The 17,737-nt window shown below is 61.4% G+C and overlaps 1 non-coding gene across 1 annotated transcript; it reads right to left on the reverse strand.

Moving 5' to 3' along the window:
• Positions 1-1,875: 1,875 nt before the first annotated feature.
• Positions 1,876-1,948, reverse strand: TRNAR-CCG (transfer RNA arginine (anticodon CCG)). Its single transcript has one exon. It is a non-coding gene; the product is annotated as a tRNA-Arg (tRNA).
• Positions 1,949-17,737: the final 15,789 nt, after the last annotated feature.

Raw genomic sequence — 17,737 nt, forward strand, 5'->3', positions numbered from 1 at the left:
ATCACCACTCCCCCAGCCCCACATCATCACCACCCCAGCCCCACATCACCCCCATTGCCCCCACTCAGCCCCACATCACCCCATTGCCAGCCCCACATCATCAACCCCCCAGGCCCACAAAACCCTCATTGCCCCCACCTCAGCCCCACATCGCTCCCTTTGCCAGCCCCACGTAACCCCCCAACGTCACCCCCATTGCAAGCCCCACATCATCACCCTCCCAGCCCCACATAAACCACCCATCACCCCCATTGCAAGCCCCACATCACCCCCATTGAAACCCCCAGCCCCACATCATCCCCCCCAGCCCCACATAAACCCCATTGCTCCCACCTCAGCCCCACATCACTCCCATTGCCAGCCCCACATCATCACCCTCCCAGCCCCACATCACTCCCATTGCCAGCCCCACACCGTCACCCTCCCAGCCCCACATAAACCCCACATCACCCCCATTGCAAGCCCCACATCACCCCCATTGCCCCACATCACCCATTGCCAGCCCCACACCATCACCCTCCCAGCCCCACATAAACCCCATTGCTCCCACCTCAGCCCCACATCACTCCCATTGCCAGCCCCACATCATCACCCTCCCAGCCCCACATCACTCCCATTGCCAGCCCCACATCATCACCCTCCCAGCCCCACATAAACCCCACATCACCCCCATTGCAAGCCCCACATCACCCCCATTGAAACCCCCATCCCCACATAAACCCCATTGCTCCCACCTCAGCCCCACATCACTCCCATTGCCAGCCCCACATCATCACCCTCCCAGCCCCACATAAACCCCCCATGACCCCCATTGCCAGCCCCACATCATCCCCACATTACCCCCATTACCAGCCCCACATCACCCCCATTGCCAGCCCCACATCATCATCCTCCCAGCCCCCATCATCACCACCCCAGCCCCACATCACCCCCATTGCCAGCCCCCACATCACCCCCATTACCAGCCCCACATCACCCCCATTGCAAGCCCCACATCACCCCCATTACCAGGCCCATATCACCCCCATTGCAAGCCTCACATCATCCCCCCCAAGCCCCACATCACTCCCATTGCCAGCCCCACATCATCACCCTCCCAGCCCCACATAAACCCCACATCACCCCCATTGCAAGCCCCACATCACCCCCATTACCAGCCCCACATCACCCCCATTGCAAGCCCCACATCACCCCCATTACCAGCCCCACATCACCCCCATTGCAAGCCCCACATCATCCCCCCCAGCCCCACATCACTCCCATTGCCAGCCCCACATCATCACCCTCCCAGCCCCACATAAACTCCCCATCACCCCCATTGCCAGCCCCACATCATCCCCCCCCAGCCCCACATTACCTCCATTACCAGCCCCACATCACTCCCATTGCCAGCCCCACATCATCACCCTCCCAGCCCCACATAAACCCCACATCACCCCCATTGCAAGCCCCACATCACCCCCATTACCAGCCCCCCATCACCCCCATTGCAAGCCCCTCATCACCCTCATTACCAGACCCAAATCACTCCCATTGCCAGCCCCACATCATCACTCCCCCAGCCCCACATCACCCCCATTGCCAGCCCCACATCATCACCCACATTACCCCCATTACCAGCCCCACATTACCCCCATTGCCAGCCCCACATCATCATCCTCCCAGCCCCACATAAACCCCACATCACCCCCATTACCAGCCCCACATCACCCCCATAACCAGGCCCATATCACCCCCATTGCAAGCCCCACATCATCACCCTCCCAGCCCCACATAAACCCCCCATCACAAGCCCCACATCACCCCCATTGCAAGCCCCACATCACCCCCATTGCAAGCCCCACATCACCCCCATTGCCCCCAGCAAAAGGGATCCGACCCAGGTGGGACTCGAACCCACAATCCCCAGCTCCGGAGGCTGATGCCTTGTCCATTAGGCCACTGGGCCCTGAGCGCCGGTGCTCGGCCCCATTGTCGTGAATGAGCCCCCCACCCCGTGACACCCCTCCCACGTGACCTCGGATGCCCCCCCCCCCCGCGTGGGAACCCCCCCATTGTAGTGAATGAATGAGCCCCCAACCTGTGACACCCCCCCCCCACGTGACCTCGGATGACCCCCCCTTGGGAACCCCCCCATTGTAGTGAATGAATGAGCCCCCACCCCATGACACCTCTCCCCACGTGACCTCGGATGACCCTCCCCCCCGTGGGACCCCCCCATTATAGTGAATGAATGAGCCCCCAACCTGTGACACCCCCCTACGTGACCTCAGATGCCCCCTCCGTGAGAACCCCCCCATTGTAGTGAATGAGCTCCACCCCCCCCCCACCGTGTGACACCCCCCCCACGTGACCTCGGACTCCCCCCCCCCCGTGGGAACCCCCCCATTGTTGTGTATTTGCTCCCTCCCCCCCCCCTTGTGACACCCCCCCCCACGTGACCTCAGATGCCCCCCCCCCCCCCCCGTGGGAACCCCCCCATTGTAGTGAATGAATGAGCCCCCACCCCGTGACACCCCCCTCAGGTGACCTCAGCTGACACCTCCCCATGGGAAACCCCTATTATAGTGAATGAGCCCCCCCAAGTGTTGTCTTCTCCCCCCCCCTTGGGACTCCCCCATTGTAGTGAATGAGCCCCCCCACCGTGTTCCCCCCCCCCCCGTGACCTCGGATGACCCCCCCCACCCCCCGGTGGGAACCCCCCCATTGTAGTGAATGAATGAGCCCCCACCCCATGACACCTCTCCCCACGTGACCTCAGATGACACCCCCCCCCCCGTGGGAACCCCCCGTTCTAGTGGATGAATGAGCGCCCACCCTGTGACACCCCCCCACGTGACCTTGGATGCCCCCTCCATGGGAACCCCCCTGTTATAGTGAATGAGCCCCCCCCCCCCCCCCGTGTGAACCCCCCCATTGTAGTGTGACCCCTCCCCACCACGTGTCCTCGGATGACCCCCCTGTGGGAAACTCCCCATGGTAGTGAATGAATGAGCCCCCACCCCGTGACACCCCCCCACGTGACCTCGGATGACATGCCCCCGTGGGAACCTCCCCATTATAGTGAATGAGCTCCACACACCCCCCCCCCCGCCGGTGGGTGCTCCCCGTGATGACGTCCCTTGTCCCTCCCCCCATGACCTCACGTGACCCCCGCTGTCTCTCCCCTCCCCCCGAGGCCCGTGGGTGCTCCCTGTGATGACATCACTTGCCCCTCCCCCCATGACCTCCTGTGACCCCTGCTGTCTCTCCCCTCCCCCCTTCCCCTCCTGTCTGTTGGGTGCTCCCTGTGATGACGTCACTTGCCCCTCCCCCCATGACCTCCCGTGACCCCTGCTGTCTCTCCCCTCCCCCTTCCCCTCCTGTCTGTTGGGTGCTCCCTGTGATGACGTCACTTGCCCCTCCCCCCATGACCTCCCGTGACCCCCGCTGTCTCTCCCCTCCCCCTCCCCCCAGGCCCGTGGGTGCTGCCCGTGATGACGTCACTGGGTGCCGCCGCCCATGACCTCCCGTGACCCCCGCTGTCTTTCCCCCTCCCCCCAGGCCCGTGGGTGCTGCCCGTGATGACGTCACTTGCCCCTCCCCCCATGACCTCCCGTGACCCCCGCTGTCTCCCCCCTCCCCCCTTCCCCTCCTGTCTGTTGGGTGCTCCCCGTGATGACGTCACTTGCCCCTCCCCCCATGACCTCCCGTGACCCCCGCTGTCTCTCCCTTCCCCCTCCCCCCAGGCCCATGGGTGCTGCCCGTGATGACGTCACTGGGTGCCACCGCCCATGACCTCCCGTGACCCCCGCTGTCTCTCCCCTTCCCCTCCCCCCAGGCCCGTGGGTGCTGCCCGTGATGACGTCACTTGCCCCTCCCCCATGACCTCACGTGACCCCCGCTGTCTCTCCCCTCCCCCTCCCCCCAGGCCCGTGGGTGCTGCCCGTGATGACGTCACTGGGTGCCGCTGCCCATGACCTCCCGTGACCCCCGCTGTCTCCCCCCTCCCCCCAGGCCCGTGGGTGCTGCCCGTGATGACGTCCCTTGCCCCTCCCCCATGACCTCCCGTGACCCCCGCTGTCTCCCCCCTCCCCCCAGGCCCGTGGGTGCTCCCCGTGATGACGTCACTGGGTGCCGCCGCCCATGACCTCCCGTGACCCCCGCTGTCTCTCCCCTCCCCTCCCCCCAGGCCCGTGGGTGCTGCCCGTGATGACATCACTTGCCCCTCCCCCCATGACCTCCCGTGACCCCCGCTGTCTCTCCCCTCCCCCCAGGCCCGTGGGTGCTGCCCGTGATGACGTCACTGGGTGCCGCCGCCCATGACCTCCCGTGACCCCCGCTGTCTCCCCCCTCCCCTCCCCCCAGGCCCGTGGGTGCTGCCCGTGATGACGTCACTGGGTGCCGCCGCCCACAGCCTTGCGGACGGGCTCGCGCTCGGCGCCGCCTTCGCGGGCTCCTGGAGGGCGGGGGCGGCCGTGGGGGCGGGGCTGCTCCTGCACGAGCTCCCCCACGCGCTGGGTAAGGGGGAGGGGTCAAGGGGGGGGTGAATGGGGGTGAATTGGGGGTGAATGGGGACTGAATGGGAGTGAATTGGAGTGAATGGGGTCAATGGGGATCAATGGGGAGTGAATGGAGGGGTGAATGGGGGTGAATGGGGTCAACGGGGGATCAATGGAGAGTGGATGGGGGTGAATGGGAGTGAATGGAGGGGTGAATGGGGGCAATGGAGTGAATGGAGGGGTGAATGGGGGTCAATAGGGGGTGAATGGGAGTGAATGGGGGTGAATGGGGGTGAATGGGGGTCAATGGGGAGTGAATGGGGGTGAATGGGGGTGAATGGGAGTGAATTGGAGTGAATGGGAGTGAATGGAGGGGTGAATGGGGGTCAATGGGGAGTGAATTGGAGTGAATGGAGGGGTGAATGGGGGTGAATGGGGAGTGAATGGGGGTGAATGGGAATGAATGGAGGGGTGAATGGGGGTCAGTTGGGTGAATGGGACGAATGGGAGCAAATGGGGGTCAGGAGTGAATGGGAGTGAATGGGGAGTGAATGGGGGTGAATGGGGTGAATGGGAGTGAATGGGAATGAATGGAGGGGTGAATGGGGGTCAATGGGGAGTGAATGGGAGTGAATGGGGGTGAATGGGGGTCAATGGGGAGTGAATGGGGGTGAATGGGAGTGAATAGGGGTCAATGGGAGTGAATGGAGGGGTGAATGGGGGTGAATGGGGGGTGAATAGGAGTGAATGGAGGGGTAAATGGGGGTCAATGGCGAGTGAATGGGAGTGAATGGAGGGGTGAATGGGGGTCAATGGGAAGTGAATAGGGGTCAATGGGGGGTGAATGGGAGTGAATGAGGATCAATGGGGGTGAATGGGGTCAATGGGGATCAATGGGGAGTGAATGGGGGTGAATGGGGGGAATGGGGGTGAATGGGAGTGAATGGGGGTCAATGGGGGTGAATGGGAGTGAATGGGGGTCAATGGGGGTCAATGGGGGTCAATGGGGGTGAATATGGGGGTCAATGGGGGTCAATGGGGGTATATGGGGATCAATGGGGGTCAGTGGGGGTGAACATGGTCAATGGGCATCAATGGGGGTCAGTGGGGGGTGAATGGGGTTAATGGAGGTAAATGGGAGTCAATGAGGGTCAAAGGGGATCAATAGGAGTGAATGGGGGTCAATGGGGGGAGTGAATGGGGGTCAAAGGGGTTCAATGGGGAGTGAATGGGGGTCAAAGGGGGTCAATGGGGATCAATGGGGAATGAATGGGAGTGAATGGGAATGAATGGGGGTCAATGGGGGACAATGGGAGTGAATGGGTTCAATGGGAGTGAATGGGGATCAATGGGGCTCAATGGGGTCAATGGGAGGTGAATGGGGGTCAATGGGGTCAATGGGAGGTGAATGGGGGTCAATGGGGGTCAATGGGGATCAATGGGGTCAATGGGAGGTGAATGGGGGTCAATGGGGGTCAATGGGGAATGAATGGGGGTCAGTGGGGGTGCACTGTGGGGGTCAATGTGGGGGTCAATGTGGGGTGCACGGGGGGTGCACTGTGGGGGTCAATGTGGGGTGCACGGGGGGGTGCTGTGCGCAGGTGGGGGTGGTTGTGGGGTGCAGTGTGGGGGTCAATGTGGGGTGCGGGGGGGTGCTGTGCACAGAGGGGGGTGGTTGTGGGGTGCACTGTGGGGGTCAATGTGGGGGTCAATGTGGGGTGCGGGGGGGGTGCTGTGCGCGGGGGGGTCAATGTGGGGTGCGGGGGGGTGCTGTGCACAGAGGGGGGTGGTTGTGGGGTGCACTGTGGGGGTCAATGTGGGGTGCGGGGGGGTGCTGTGTGCAGAGGGGGGTGGTTGTGGGGTGCAGTGTGGGGGTCAATGTGGGGTGCGGGGGGGTGCTGTGCACAGAGGGGGGTGGTTGTGGGGTGCACTGTGGGGGTCAATGTGGGGGTCAATGTGGGGTGCGGGGGGGTTGCTCAGGACGGGGGGTGCCCCCCTTTGTTGCGGTGTCCTCCCCGCCGGCAGGGGGCGCGCTCCCCGCCATGGCGCTCTCTCTCTCTCTCCGCGGCAGGGGACGCGGCGGTGCTGGCGCATGCGCCCTCGGCGGCGGCGCGGCGGCGCGCGCTGTGGCTGCGAGTGGGCGGGGCCGCGCCTGCGCTGCCGGGGCTGTGGGCGGGGCTGGCGCTCGGAGGGGGCGGGGCCGGCGCCTGGGTGCAGGCGGCTGCGGCCGGAGCCATCTTGTACCTGAGCCTGGCGGACCTGGTGAGAGAGCGGGGGGGGGGGGATATGTCGCGATAGAGGGGGAATAGAAAGGGATATATCGCGATAGAGGGGGATAGAATAGGGTATGTCGCAATAGAGGGGTAGAATGTGATATATCGCGATAGGGCGGGATAGAATGGGATATATCGCGATAGAGGGGGGGAAATAGAATGGGATATATCGCGATAGAGGGGGATAGAATGGGATATGTCACGATAGAGGGGGATAGAATAGGATATGTCGCGATAGAGGGGGGTAGAATGGGATATATCGCGATAGGGCGAGATAGAATGGGATATATCACGATAGAGGGGGGAAATAGAATGGGATATATTGCGATAGAGTGGGGAATAGAATGGGATATGTCATGATAGAGGGGGGTAGAATAGGATATATCTCGATAGGGCAGGATAGAATGGGATATATTGTGATAGAGGGGGATAGGGTGGGATATAACGTGACAGAGACGGAATAGAATGGGATATATCGTGATAGAGGGGGAGTAGAATGGGATATATCGTGATAGAGGGGGATAGAATGGGATATGTCACGATAGAGGGGGATAGAATAGGATATGTCGTGATAGAGGGGGAATAGAAAGGGATATATCGCGATAGAGGGGGATAGAATGGGATATATCGTGATGGGGGGGTAGAATGGGATATGTCATGATAGAGGGGGATAGAATGGGATATGTCACGATAGGGCGGGATAGAATGGGATATGTCGCAATAGAGGGGGGAAATAGAATGGGATATATCGCGATAGAGGGGGATAGAGTGGGATATATCATGATAGAGGGGGACTAGAATGGGATATATCGTGATAGGGTGCGACAGAATGGATATAACGTGATAGAGGGGAATATATCGTGATAGGATAGAATGGGATATATCGTGATGGGGAAAATAGAATGGGATATATCATGATAGGGTGGGATAGAATGGGATATATTGTGATAGAGGGAGATAGAATGGGATATATCATGATAGGGTAGGATAGAATAAGATATAGTGTGATAGAAGGGGAGTAAAATGGGATATATTGTGATAGAGGAGGATATATCGTGATAGGGTGGGATAGAATGGGATATATCATGATAGAGGGGGATAGAATGGGATATATCGCGATAGAGGGGGATAGAATGGGATATATCGTGATAGGGTGGGATAGAATGGGATATATCGTGATAGAGGGGGATAGAATGGGCTATATCGCGATAGGATATATGGTGCTGTAGGGAGGCCATGGGTGCTCCGTGCGTGCTCGGTGGGTGCTAGGCCCCCCCCCTTGCCCCCCAGGTGCCGGCGCTGCAGGCGATGCGGGACCCGCACCCATGGGTGCTGCTGGGGGTGCAGAGCCTGGGGCTGGCGCTGGGCTGGGGGACGCTGCTGCTGCTGGCGCTCTACGAGGAGAGCATCATCCTGTGAGCACCCAGCGGCACCCAGCGACACCCATGGGCGCCCAGAGGCACCCAGCGACACCCATGGGCACCCATGGACACCCAGCGGCACCCATGGGCACCCAGAGACAGCCATGAGCACCCAGTGGCACCCATGGACACCCAGAGGCACCCAGCGACACCCATGGGCACCCAGCGACACCCATAGACACCCAGCGGCACCCATGAGCACCCATGGACATCCATGAGCACCCAGCGACACCCATGGACACCCATGGACACCCATGAGCACCCAGCGACACCCATGGGCACCCAGAGGCACCCATGGACACCCATGAGCACCCAGCGGCACCCAGCGACACCCATGGACACCCATGGACACCCAGCGACACCCATGGACACCCAGAGGCACCCAGCGACACCCATGGACACCCAGAGGCACCCAGCGACACCCATGGGCGCCCAGCGGCACCCAGCAGCACCCATGGACACCCAGCGGCACCTATGGACACCCATGGACACCCAGAGACAGCCATGGGCACCCATGGGCACCCATGGGCACCCATGGACACCCAGCGGCACCCAGCAGCACCCATGGACACCCAGCGGCACCCAGCGACACCCATGGACACCCAGAGGCACCCAGAGACAGCCATGGGCACCCATGGACACCCATGGACACCCAGAGGCACCCATGGACACCCATGAGCACCCAGCAGCACCCAGCGACACTCATGGACACCCAGAGGCACCCAGAGACAGCCATGGGCACCCAGCAGCACCCATGGGCACCCAGAGGCACCCAGAGACAGCCATGGGCACCCAGCGGCACCCAGCGACACCCATGGACACCCATTGACAGCCATTGGTACCCAGAGACAGCCATGGGCACCCATGGACACCCAGCGACACCCATGGGCACCCATTGACACCCACTGATACCCAGAGACAGCTATGGGCACCCATTGACACCCATTGACAGCCATCGATACCCAGACACCCATTGACAGCCCATTGACACCCAGAGACACCCACTGACACCCATTGACAGCCAATGACACCCATTGACAGCCAGTGACACCCATTGACACCCACTGACTCCCAATGATGCCCATTGACACCCATGGACACCCTTTGACACCCATTGACACCCATGGACACCCATCAACAACCATGGACATCCATCCACAACCACTGACACCCTTTGACACCCATTGACACCCATGGACACCCATTGACACCCATCGACAACCACTGACACCCTTTGACACCCATTGACACCCATGGACACCCATTGACACCCATGGACACCCATGGACACCCATTGACACCCATTGACACCCATGGACACCCATTGACACCCATTGACACCCATGGACACCCATTGACACCCATTGACACCCATTGACACCCATGGACACCCATGGACACCCATTGACACCCATTGACACCCAACGCCGACGGGGGGCCACCCAACCTTGACCTGGCATCACCCAATATCAACTGGTGCCACCCAACATCACCCAGCGTGAACGAGGGTCACCCAGTGCCCACTGGAGTCAACTGGGACCAACTGGGGGCACCCAACGTCACCCAGTGTCACCCAACGTCACCCAGTGTCAACTGGGGGCACCCAACGTCACCCAGTGTCAACTGGGGGCACCCAACATCACCCAATGCCAACCAGCGTCACCCAGTGTCAACTGGGGGCACCCAACGTCACCCAACGTCGCCCAACGTCACCCAGTGTCAACTGGGGGCACCCAACGTCACCCAATGCCAACCGGCGTCACCCAGTGTCAAGTGGGGGCACCCAACGTCACCCAGTGTCAAGTGGGGGCACCCAATGTCACCCAGTGTCAACCAGTGTCACCCAGTGTCAACTGGGGGCACCCAACGTCACCCAATGCCAACCAGCGTCACCCAGTGTCAACTGGGGGCACCCAATGTCACCCAGTGTCAACCAGTGTCAACTGGGGGCACCCAACGTCACCCAGTGTCACCCAACGTCACCCAGTGTCAACTGGGAGCACCCAACGTCACCCAGTGCCAACCAGCATCACCCAGTGTCAAGTGGGGGCACCCAACGTCACCCAATGCCAACCAGCGTCAACTGGGGGCACCCAACATGGACTGGGGTCACCCAATGGCGATGCCGATGGTGCCGCCCGATGTCACCCAACACAAACTGGTGTCACCCAAGCAGCGTCGCCCAACATCACCCAGCGTCACCCAGTGCCACCCAATGTCACCCAGCGTCACCCAACGTCACCCAGTGTCACCCAACGTCACCCAGTGCCACCCAATGTCACCCAGCGTCACCCAACGTCACCCAGTGTCAACCAGCGCCACCCAGTGTCACCCAGTGTTAACCAGAGGCACCCAATGTCACCCAACGTCACCCAATGTCACCCAATGTCAACCAGTGTTAACCGGAGCCACCCAATGTCACCCAATGTCAACCAGCATCACCCAGTGTCACCCAACGTCACCCAGTGTCAACCAGCGTCACCCATTGTCACCCATTGTCACCCAAAGTCACCCATTGTCACCCATTGTCACCCAATGTCACCCATTGTCACCCACTGTCACCCAATGTCACCCAATGTCACCCAATGTCACCCATTGTCACCCATTGTCGCCCCTTGTCGCCCATTGTCACCCATTGTCACCCATTGTCACCCATTGTCACCCGTCACCCAACGTCACCCAACGTCACCCATTGTCACCCATTGTCACCCAACGTCACCCATTGTCACCCAATGTCACCCAATGTCACCCATTGTCACCCATTGTCACCCATTGTCACCCATTGTCGCCCATTGTCGCCCATTGTCACCCAATGTCACCCATTGTCACCCATTGTCACCCATTGTCGCCCATTGTCGCCCATTGTCGCCCATTGTCACCCATTGTCACCCATTGTCACCCGTCACCCAACGTCACCCATTGTCACCCAACGTCACCCATTGTCACCCATTGTCACCCATTGTCACCCATCGTCACCCATTGTCACCCATCCTCACCCAATGTCACCCAACGTCACCCAATGTCACCCAACGTCACCCATTGTCACCCATTGTCACCCATTGTCACCCATTGTCACCCAATGTCACCCATTGTCACCCATTGTCACCCAATGTCACCCATTGTCACCCATTGTCACCCAATGTCACCCATTGTCACCCATTGTCACCCATTGTCGCCCATTGTCACCCAATGTCACCCATTGTCACCCAATGTCACCCAATGTCACCCATTGTCACCCATTGTCACCCATTGTCACCCATTGTCACCCATTGTCACCCATTGTCACCCATTGTCACCCAATGTCACCCATTGTCACCCATTGTCACCCATTGTCACCCAACGTCACCCATTGTCACCCATTGTCACCCAATGTCACCCAATGTCACCCATTGTCGCCCATTGTCGCCCATTGTCACCCAATGTCACCCATTGTCACCCATTGTCGCCCATTGTCGCCCATTGTCGCCCATTGTCACCCAATGTCACCCATTGTCACCCAACGTCACCCATTGTCACCCATTGTCGCCCAATGTCACCCATTGTCACCCATTGTCACCCAGTGTCACCCAGTGTCACCCAATGTCACCCATTGTCACCCATTGTCGCCCATTGTCACCCAATGTCACCCATTGTCACCCATTGTCGCCCATTGTCACCCATTGTCACCCAATGTCACCCATTGTCACCCATTGTCACCCAATGTCACCCATTGTCACTCCAAGCACCCCAATAAAGGCAGTGCTGATTGGCCGGGAGCAGCTCTGGGGGTGCTGGGGGGGGCCCTAAGGGGGGCAGGGTCCCCTGTGGGGCTCAGGACCCCTCTATGGGGCTCAGAACCCCTCTATGGGGCTCAGAACCCCTCTCTATGGGGCTCAGGACCCTCTCTATGGGGCTCAGGACCCATCTATGGGGCTCAGAATGGGGCTCAGGACCCTCTCTATGGGGCTCAGGACCCCTCTCTATGGGGCTCAGGCTGGACCCTCTCTGGGGCAGGACCCTCTCTATGGGGCTCAGGACCCCTCTCTAGAACCCCTCTCTATGGGGCTCAGAACTCTTCTATGGGGCTCAGGACCCTCTCTATGGGGCTCAGGACCCCTCTATGGGGTTCAGGACCCTCTCTATGGGGCTGAGGACCCATCTATGGGGCTCAGAACCCTCTCTATGGGGCTCAGAACCCCTCTCTATGGGGCTCAGGACCCTGTCTATGGGGCTCAGAACCCTCTCTATGGGGCTCAGGACCCTCTCTATGGGGCTCAGGACCCTCTCTATGGGGCTCAGAACCCCTCTATGGGGCTCAGAACCCCTCTCTATGGGGCTCAGGACCCTCTCTATGGGGCTCAGGACCCCTCTATGGGGCTCAGGACCCCTCTCTATGGGGCTCAGGACCCCTCTATGGGGCTCAGGACCCCTCTATGGGCCTCAGAACCCCCCTTTATGGGGCTCAGGACCCTCTCTATGGGGCTCAAGACCCTTCTATGGGGCTCATGGGGCTCAACCCCTCTCCTCTCTCTATGGCTCAGGACCCTCTCAGGACCCCTCTCTATGGGGCTCAGGTCCCCTCTATGGGGCTCAGGACCCTCTCTATGGGGCTCAGGACCCCTCTCTATGGGGCTCAGAACCCCTCTCTATGGGGCTCAGGTCCCCTCTATGGGGCTCAGGACCCCTCTCTATGGGGTTCAGAACCCCTCTATGGGGCTCAGAACTCTTCTATGGGGCTCAGGACCCCTCTATGGGGCTCAGGACCCCTCTATGGGGCTCAGAACTCTTCTATGGGGCTCAGCACCCTCTCTATGGGGCTCAGAACCCCTCTATGGGGCTCAGAACCCCTCTATGGGGCTCAGGACCCCTCTCTATGGGGCTCAGAACCCTCTCTATGGGGCTCAGAACCCTCTCTATGGGCCTCAGAACCCCTCTCTATGGGGCTCAGAACCCTCTCTATGGGGCTCAGAACCCCTCTATGGGGCTCAGAACCCATCTATGGGGCTCAGAACCCTCTCTATGGGGCTCAGGACCCCTCTATGGGGCTCAGAACCCCTCTATGGGGCTCAGGTCCCCTCTATGGGGCTCAGGACCCCCCTCTCTATGGGGCTCTATGGGGCTCAGGACCCCTCTCTATGGGGCTCAGGACCCCTCTATGGGGCTCAGGACCCCTCTCTATGGGGCTCAGGACCCCTCTCTATGGGGCTCAGAACCCCTCTCTATGGGGCTCAGAACCCCTCTCTATGGGGCTCAGGACCCTCTCTATGGGGCTCAGAACCCCTCTCTATGGGGCTCAGGACCCTTCTATGGGGCTCAGGACCCCTCTCTATGGGGCTCAGCACCCTCTCTATGGGGCTCAGAACCCCTCTCTATGGGTCTCAGGACCCCTCTATGGGGCTCAGGACCCTCTCTATGGGGCTCAGGACCCTTCTATGGGGCTCAGAACCCCTCTATGGGGCTCAGAACCCCTCTCTATGGGGCTCAGGACCCCTCTATGGGGCTCAGGACCCCTCTCTATGGGGCTCAGAACCCCTCTCTATGGGGCCCTATGGGGGGCTATGGGGCTCAGGACCCTCTCTATGGGGCTCTATGGGGGCTATGGGGGGACTATGGGGGCTATGGGGCTCTATGGGGGGGCTATGGGGGACTATGGGGGCTATGGGGCTCTATGGGGGGCTATGGGGCGCTATGTGGGGGCTGTGGGGCGCTATGGGGCTCTATGGGGGGCTATGGGGGCTATGGGGGCTATGGGGCGCTATGGGGGGCTATGGGGTGCTATGGGGGGGCTATTGGGGGCAATGGGGGCCTATGGGGGGTTATGGGGGGCAATGGGGCCCTGTGGGGGGCAATGGGGGCCTATGGGGGGCAGTGGGGGCCTGTGGGGACAATGGGGTCTGTGGGGTCCTATGGGCGACAATGGGGCGCTGTGGGGGGCAATGGGGACCAGTGAGGCTCTATGGGGTGCTCTATGGGGCCCTAGGGGGTATCAATGGGGGGCTGTGGGGCACATGGGGGTCAGTGGGGGGGATCTGTGGGTCAGTGGGGGTCAATGTGGGGCTGAAGGGACAATGGGGTGCAGTGGGGGGGCATGGGGGGAGATGGGGCTGTTGGGGTGCTGTGGGGCTCTATGGGTGTGCTATGGGGGGACTATGGGGGAGCTATGGGGTGGCTATGGGGGACTATGGGGTGGCTATGGGGAACTATGGGGGAGCTATGGGGTGCTATGGGGGAGCTATGGGGGACTATGGGGTGGCTATGGGGAACTATGGGGGAGTTATGGGGTGCTATGGGGGGTTATGGAGGGGCTATGGGGGAGCTTTGGGGTGCTATGGGGGGTTATGGAGGGGCTATTGGGGGCTATAGAGGGGCTATAGGGCGGCTATGGAGGGGCTATGGGGTCTAGGGGGTGCTATGGGGGCTATTGAGGTGCTATGGGGATGCTATGGGGGGGCTATGGGGATGCTATGGGGGGGCTATGGGGTGCTATGGGGGTTATGGAGGGGCTATGGGGGGCTATAGGAGTGCTATGGGGGGCTATGGAGGGACTATGGGGTGGCTATGGGGAACTATGGGGTGCTATAGGGGCTATGGGGATGCTATGGGGGTCTATGGGGGGGGCTATGGGGGGGCTATGGGGGGGCTATGGGGGGGCTATGGGGCAGATGTGGGTCAGTGAGGGGGGGTTCTGTAGGTCAATGGGGGAGTCCCCCCGTCCAGCAGGGGGCGACACAGCCCTCCCTGCCCCCCTCCCCCTTGTGCCCCTGTCTGGGTGTTGGGGGTCCAGCCCCACTGAACCCATTGCCCCCCATTGACCCCCATTGACCCCCATTGACCCCCATTGACCCCCATCCCCCCATTGACCCCCATGACCCCCATTGCCCCCCATCACCCCATTGCCCCCCATTGACCCCCATCCCCCCATTGACCCCCATTCCGTCACCCCATTGCCCCCATCCCCCCATTGCCCCCCATCCCCCCATTGCCCCCCATTGCCCCCCATCCCCCCATTGCCCCCCATTGCCCCCCATCCCCCCATAGCCCCCTTTCCCCCCCATTCCCCCCATTGACCCCCATTACCCTCCCATTCCCCCCTCATTGCCCCCCATTGCCCCCCATTCCCCATCACCCCCATTCCCCCCATCATTGACCCCCATTCCCCCCCATGACCCCATCACCCCCCCCCCCATTGACCCCCATCACCCCCCCCATTGACCCCCATCCCTGACCCCATTGCCCCCCATTGCCCCCCATCCCCCCACTGCCCCCCATTCCCCCATCACCCCCATTCCCCCCATTGCCCCCCATTGACCCCCGTCCCCCCATTACCCCCATCCCCCCATCGCCCCCCATTGACCCCCATCCCCCCATTGCCCCCCATCCCCCATTCCCCCCCATTGACCCCCATTGCCCCCCATTCCCCCATTGCCCCCCATTCCCCCATTGCCCCCCATTGCCCCCCATTGCCCCCCATTGCCCCCCATCCCCCCATTGCCCCCCATTGCCCCCCATCCCCCCATTTCCCCCCATTGACCCCCATTGCCCCCCATTCCCCCATTGCCCCCCATTGACCCCCATCCCCCATTGCCCCCATCGCCCCCCCTTGCCCCCATCCCCCATTGCCCCCATCCCCCCACTGCCCCCCCTACCCCCATTGCCCCCCCCCCCCATCCCCCCACTGCCCCCCATTGACCCCCATCCCCCCATTGCCCCCCATTGCTCCCTGCCCCCCCCACTGCCCCCCATTCCCCCCATCACCCCCATTCCCCCCCATTGCCCCCCATTCCCCCCCATTCCCCCCTTCCCCCCATTGCCCCCCATTCCCCCATCACCCTCATTGCCCCCATCCCCCCATTCCCCCCCATTGACCCCCATTGACCCCCATGCCCCCATTGACCCCAATCCCCCCACTGCCCCCTATTGACCCCCCTCCCCCCACTGCCCCCCATTCCCCATCACCACCATTCCCCCCCATTGACCCCCATTGACCCCCATCCCCCTATCCCCCCCCACTGCCCCCCGTTGCCCCCCATCGCCCCATTGCCCCCCCTCCCCCCATAGCCCCCATTGCCCCCCATCCCCCCATTGCTCCCCATTGACCCCCATCCCCCCATTGCCCCCATCCCCCCATTGCCCCCCATTGCCCCCCATTGACCCCCATCCCCCCATTGACCCCCATCCCCCCATTGCCCCCATCCCCCCCACTGCCCCCCATTCCCCCATCGCCCCCATTCCCCCCATCCCCCCATATTCCCCCCCATTAACCCCATCCCCCCATTTCCCCCCATAGCCCGCACCGCCCCCTCCCCCCATAGCGCCGTGGGGCAGGATGTACGCCGTCTACAAGCAGGTTCACCCCCCAACGGGGCTGGAGTTCGCCCTCGCCTGCAACTTCCTGAGCGGCTCCCAACGGAACCTGGTGGTGGCCGGCTCCTCGCAGCTCTGCGTCTACCGCCTCAACCACGACTGCGAGGTGCGCCCCATAGCGAGCCCCATAGCGCCCCATAGCGCCCCATAGCGAGCCCCATAGCGCCCCATAGCGCCCCATAGCGAGCCACAGAACCTGGTGGTGGCCGGCTCCTCGCAGCTCTGCGTCTACCGCCTCAACCACGACTGCGAGGTGCGCCCCATAGCGAGCCCCATAGCGCCCCATAGCGCCCCATAGCGCCCCATAGCGCCCCATAGCGCCCCATAGCGAGCCACAGAACCTGGTGGTGGCCGGCTCCTCGCAGCTCTGCGTCTACCGCCTCAACCACGACTGCGAGGTGCGCCCCATAGCGCCCCATAGCGACCCATTGCAACCCATAGAGAGCCATAGGGACACATAGGGGCACCTAGAGAGCCATAGGGACCCATAGCACCCATAGCAACCCATAGAGACCCACAGCACCCATAGGGACCCATAGGGAGCTCTAGAGAGCCATAGGGACCCATAGAGAGCCATAGGGACCCATAGAGAGCCATAGGACCCATAGGGACCCATAGAAGGCCATAGGGACCCATAGAGAGCCATAGAGAGCCATAGGGGTCCATTGACACCCATAGGGACGCATAGCACCCATAGCGACCCATAGAGAGCCATAGCACCCACAGGGACCCATAGGGACACATAGCACCCTTAGAGAGCCATAGCACCCATAGCGACCCATAGAGAGTCATGGCACCCATAGAGAGCCATAGGGACCCATAGAGACCCATAGGAACCCATAGAGAGCCATAGAACCCATAGAGAGCCGTAGCACCCATAGTGACCCATAGATACCCACAGCACTCATAGGGACCCATAGGGACCCATAGAAACCCATAGGGACCCAGAGCACCCATAGAGGGCCCATTGGGACCCATTTAGACCTATAGCACCTATAGTGACCCATAGCACCCATAGCAACCCATAGTACCCCATACTAACTCATAGCACCCATATGGACCCATAGAACCCCATAGTGACCCATAGTAACCCATAGCACCCACAGCAGCCCATGGCACCCATAGTGACCCATAGTACTGCATAGTGACCCATAGCACCCATAGTGACCCATAGATACCCACAGCACTCATAGGGACCCATAGAAACCCATAGGGACCC

This window comes from Pezoporus occidentalis, unplaced genomic scaffold (genome assembly GCF_034315485.1).
Source record: "Pezoporus occidentalis ecotype Australia unplaced genomic scaffold, CSIRO_AGI_Poc_V1 ctg1054, whole genome shotgun sequence".
In the NCBI taxonomy this organism is placed as follows: domain Eukaryota; kingdom Metazoa; phylum Chordata; class Aves; order Psittaciformes; family Psittacidae; genus Pezoporus; species Pezoporus occidentalis.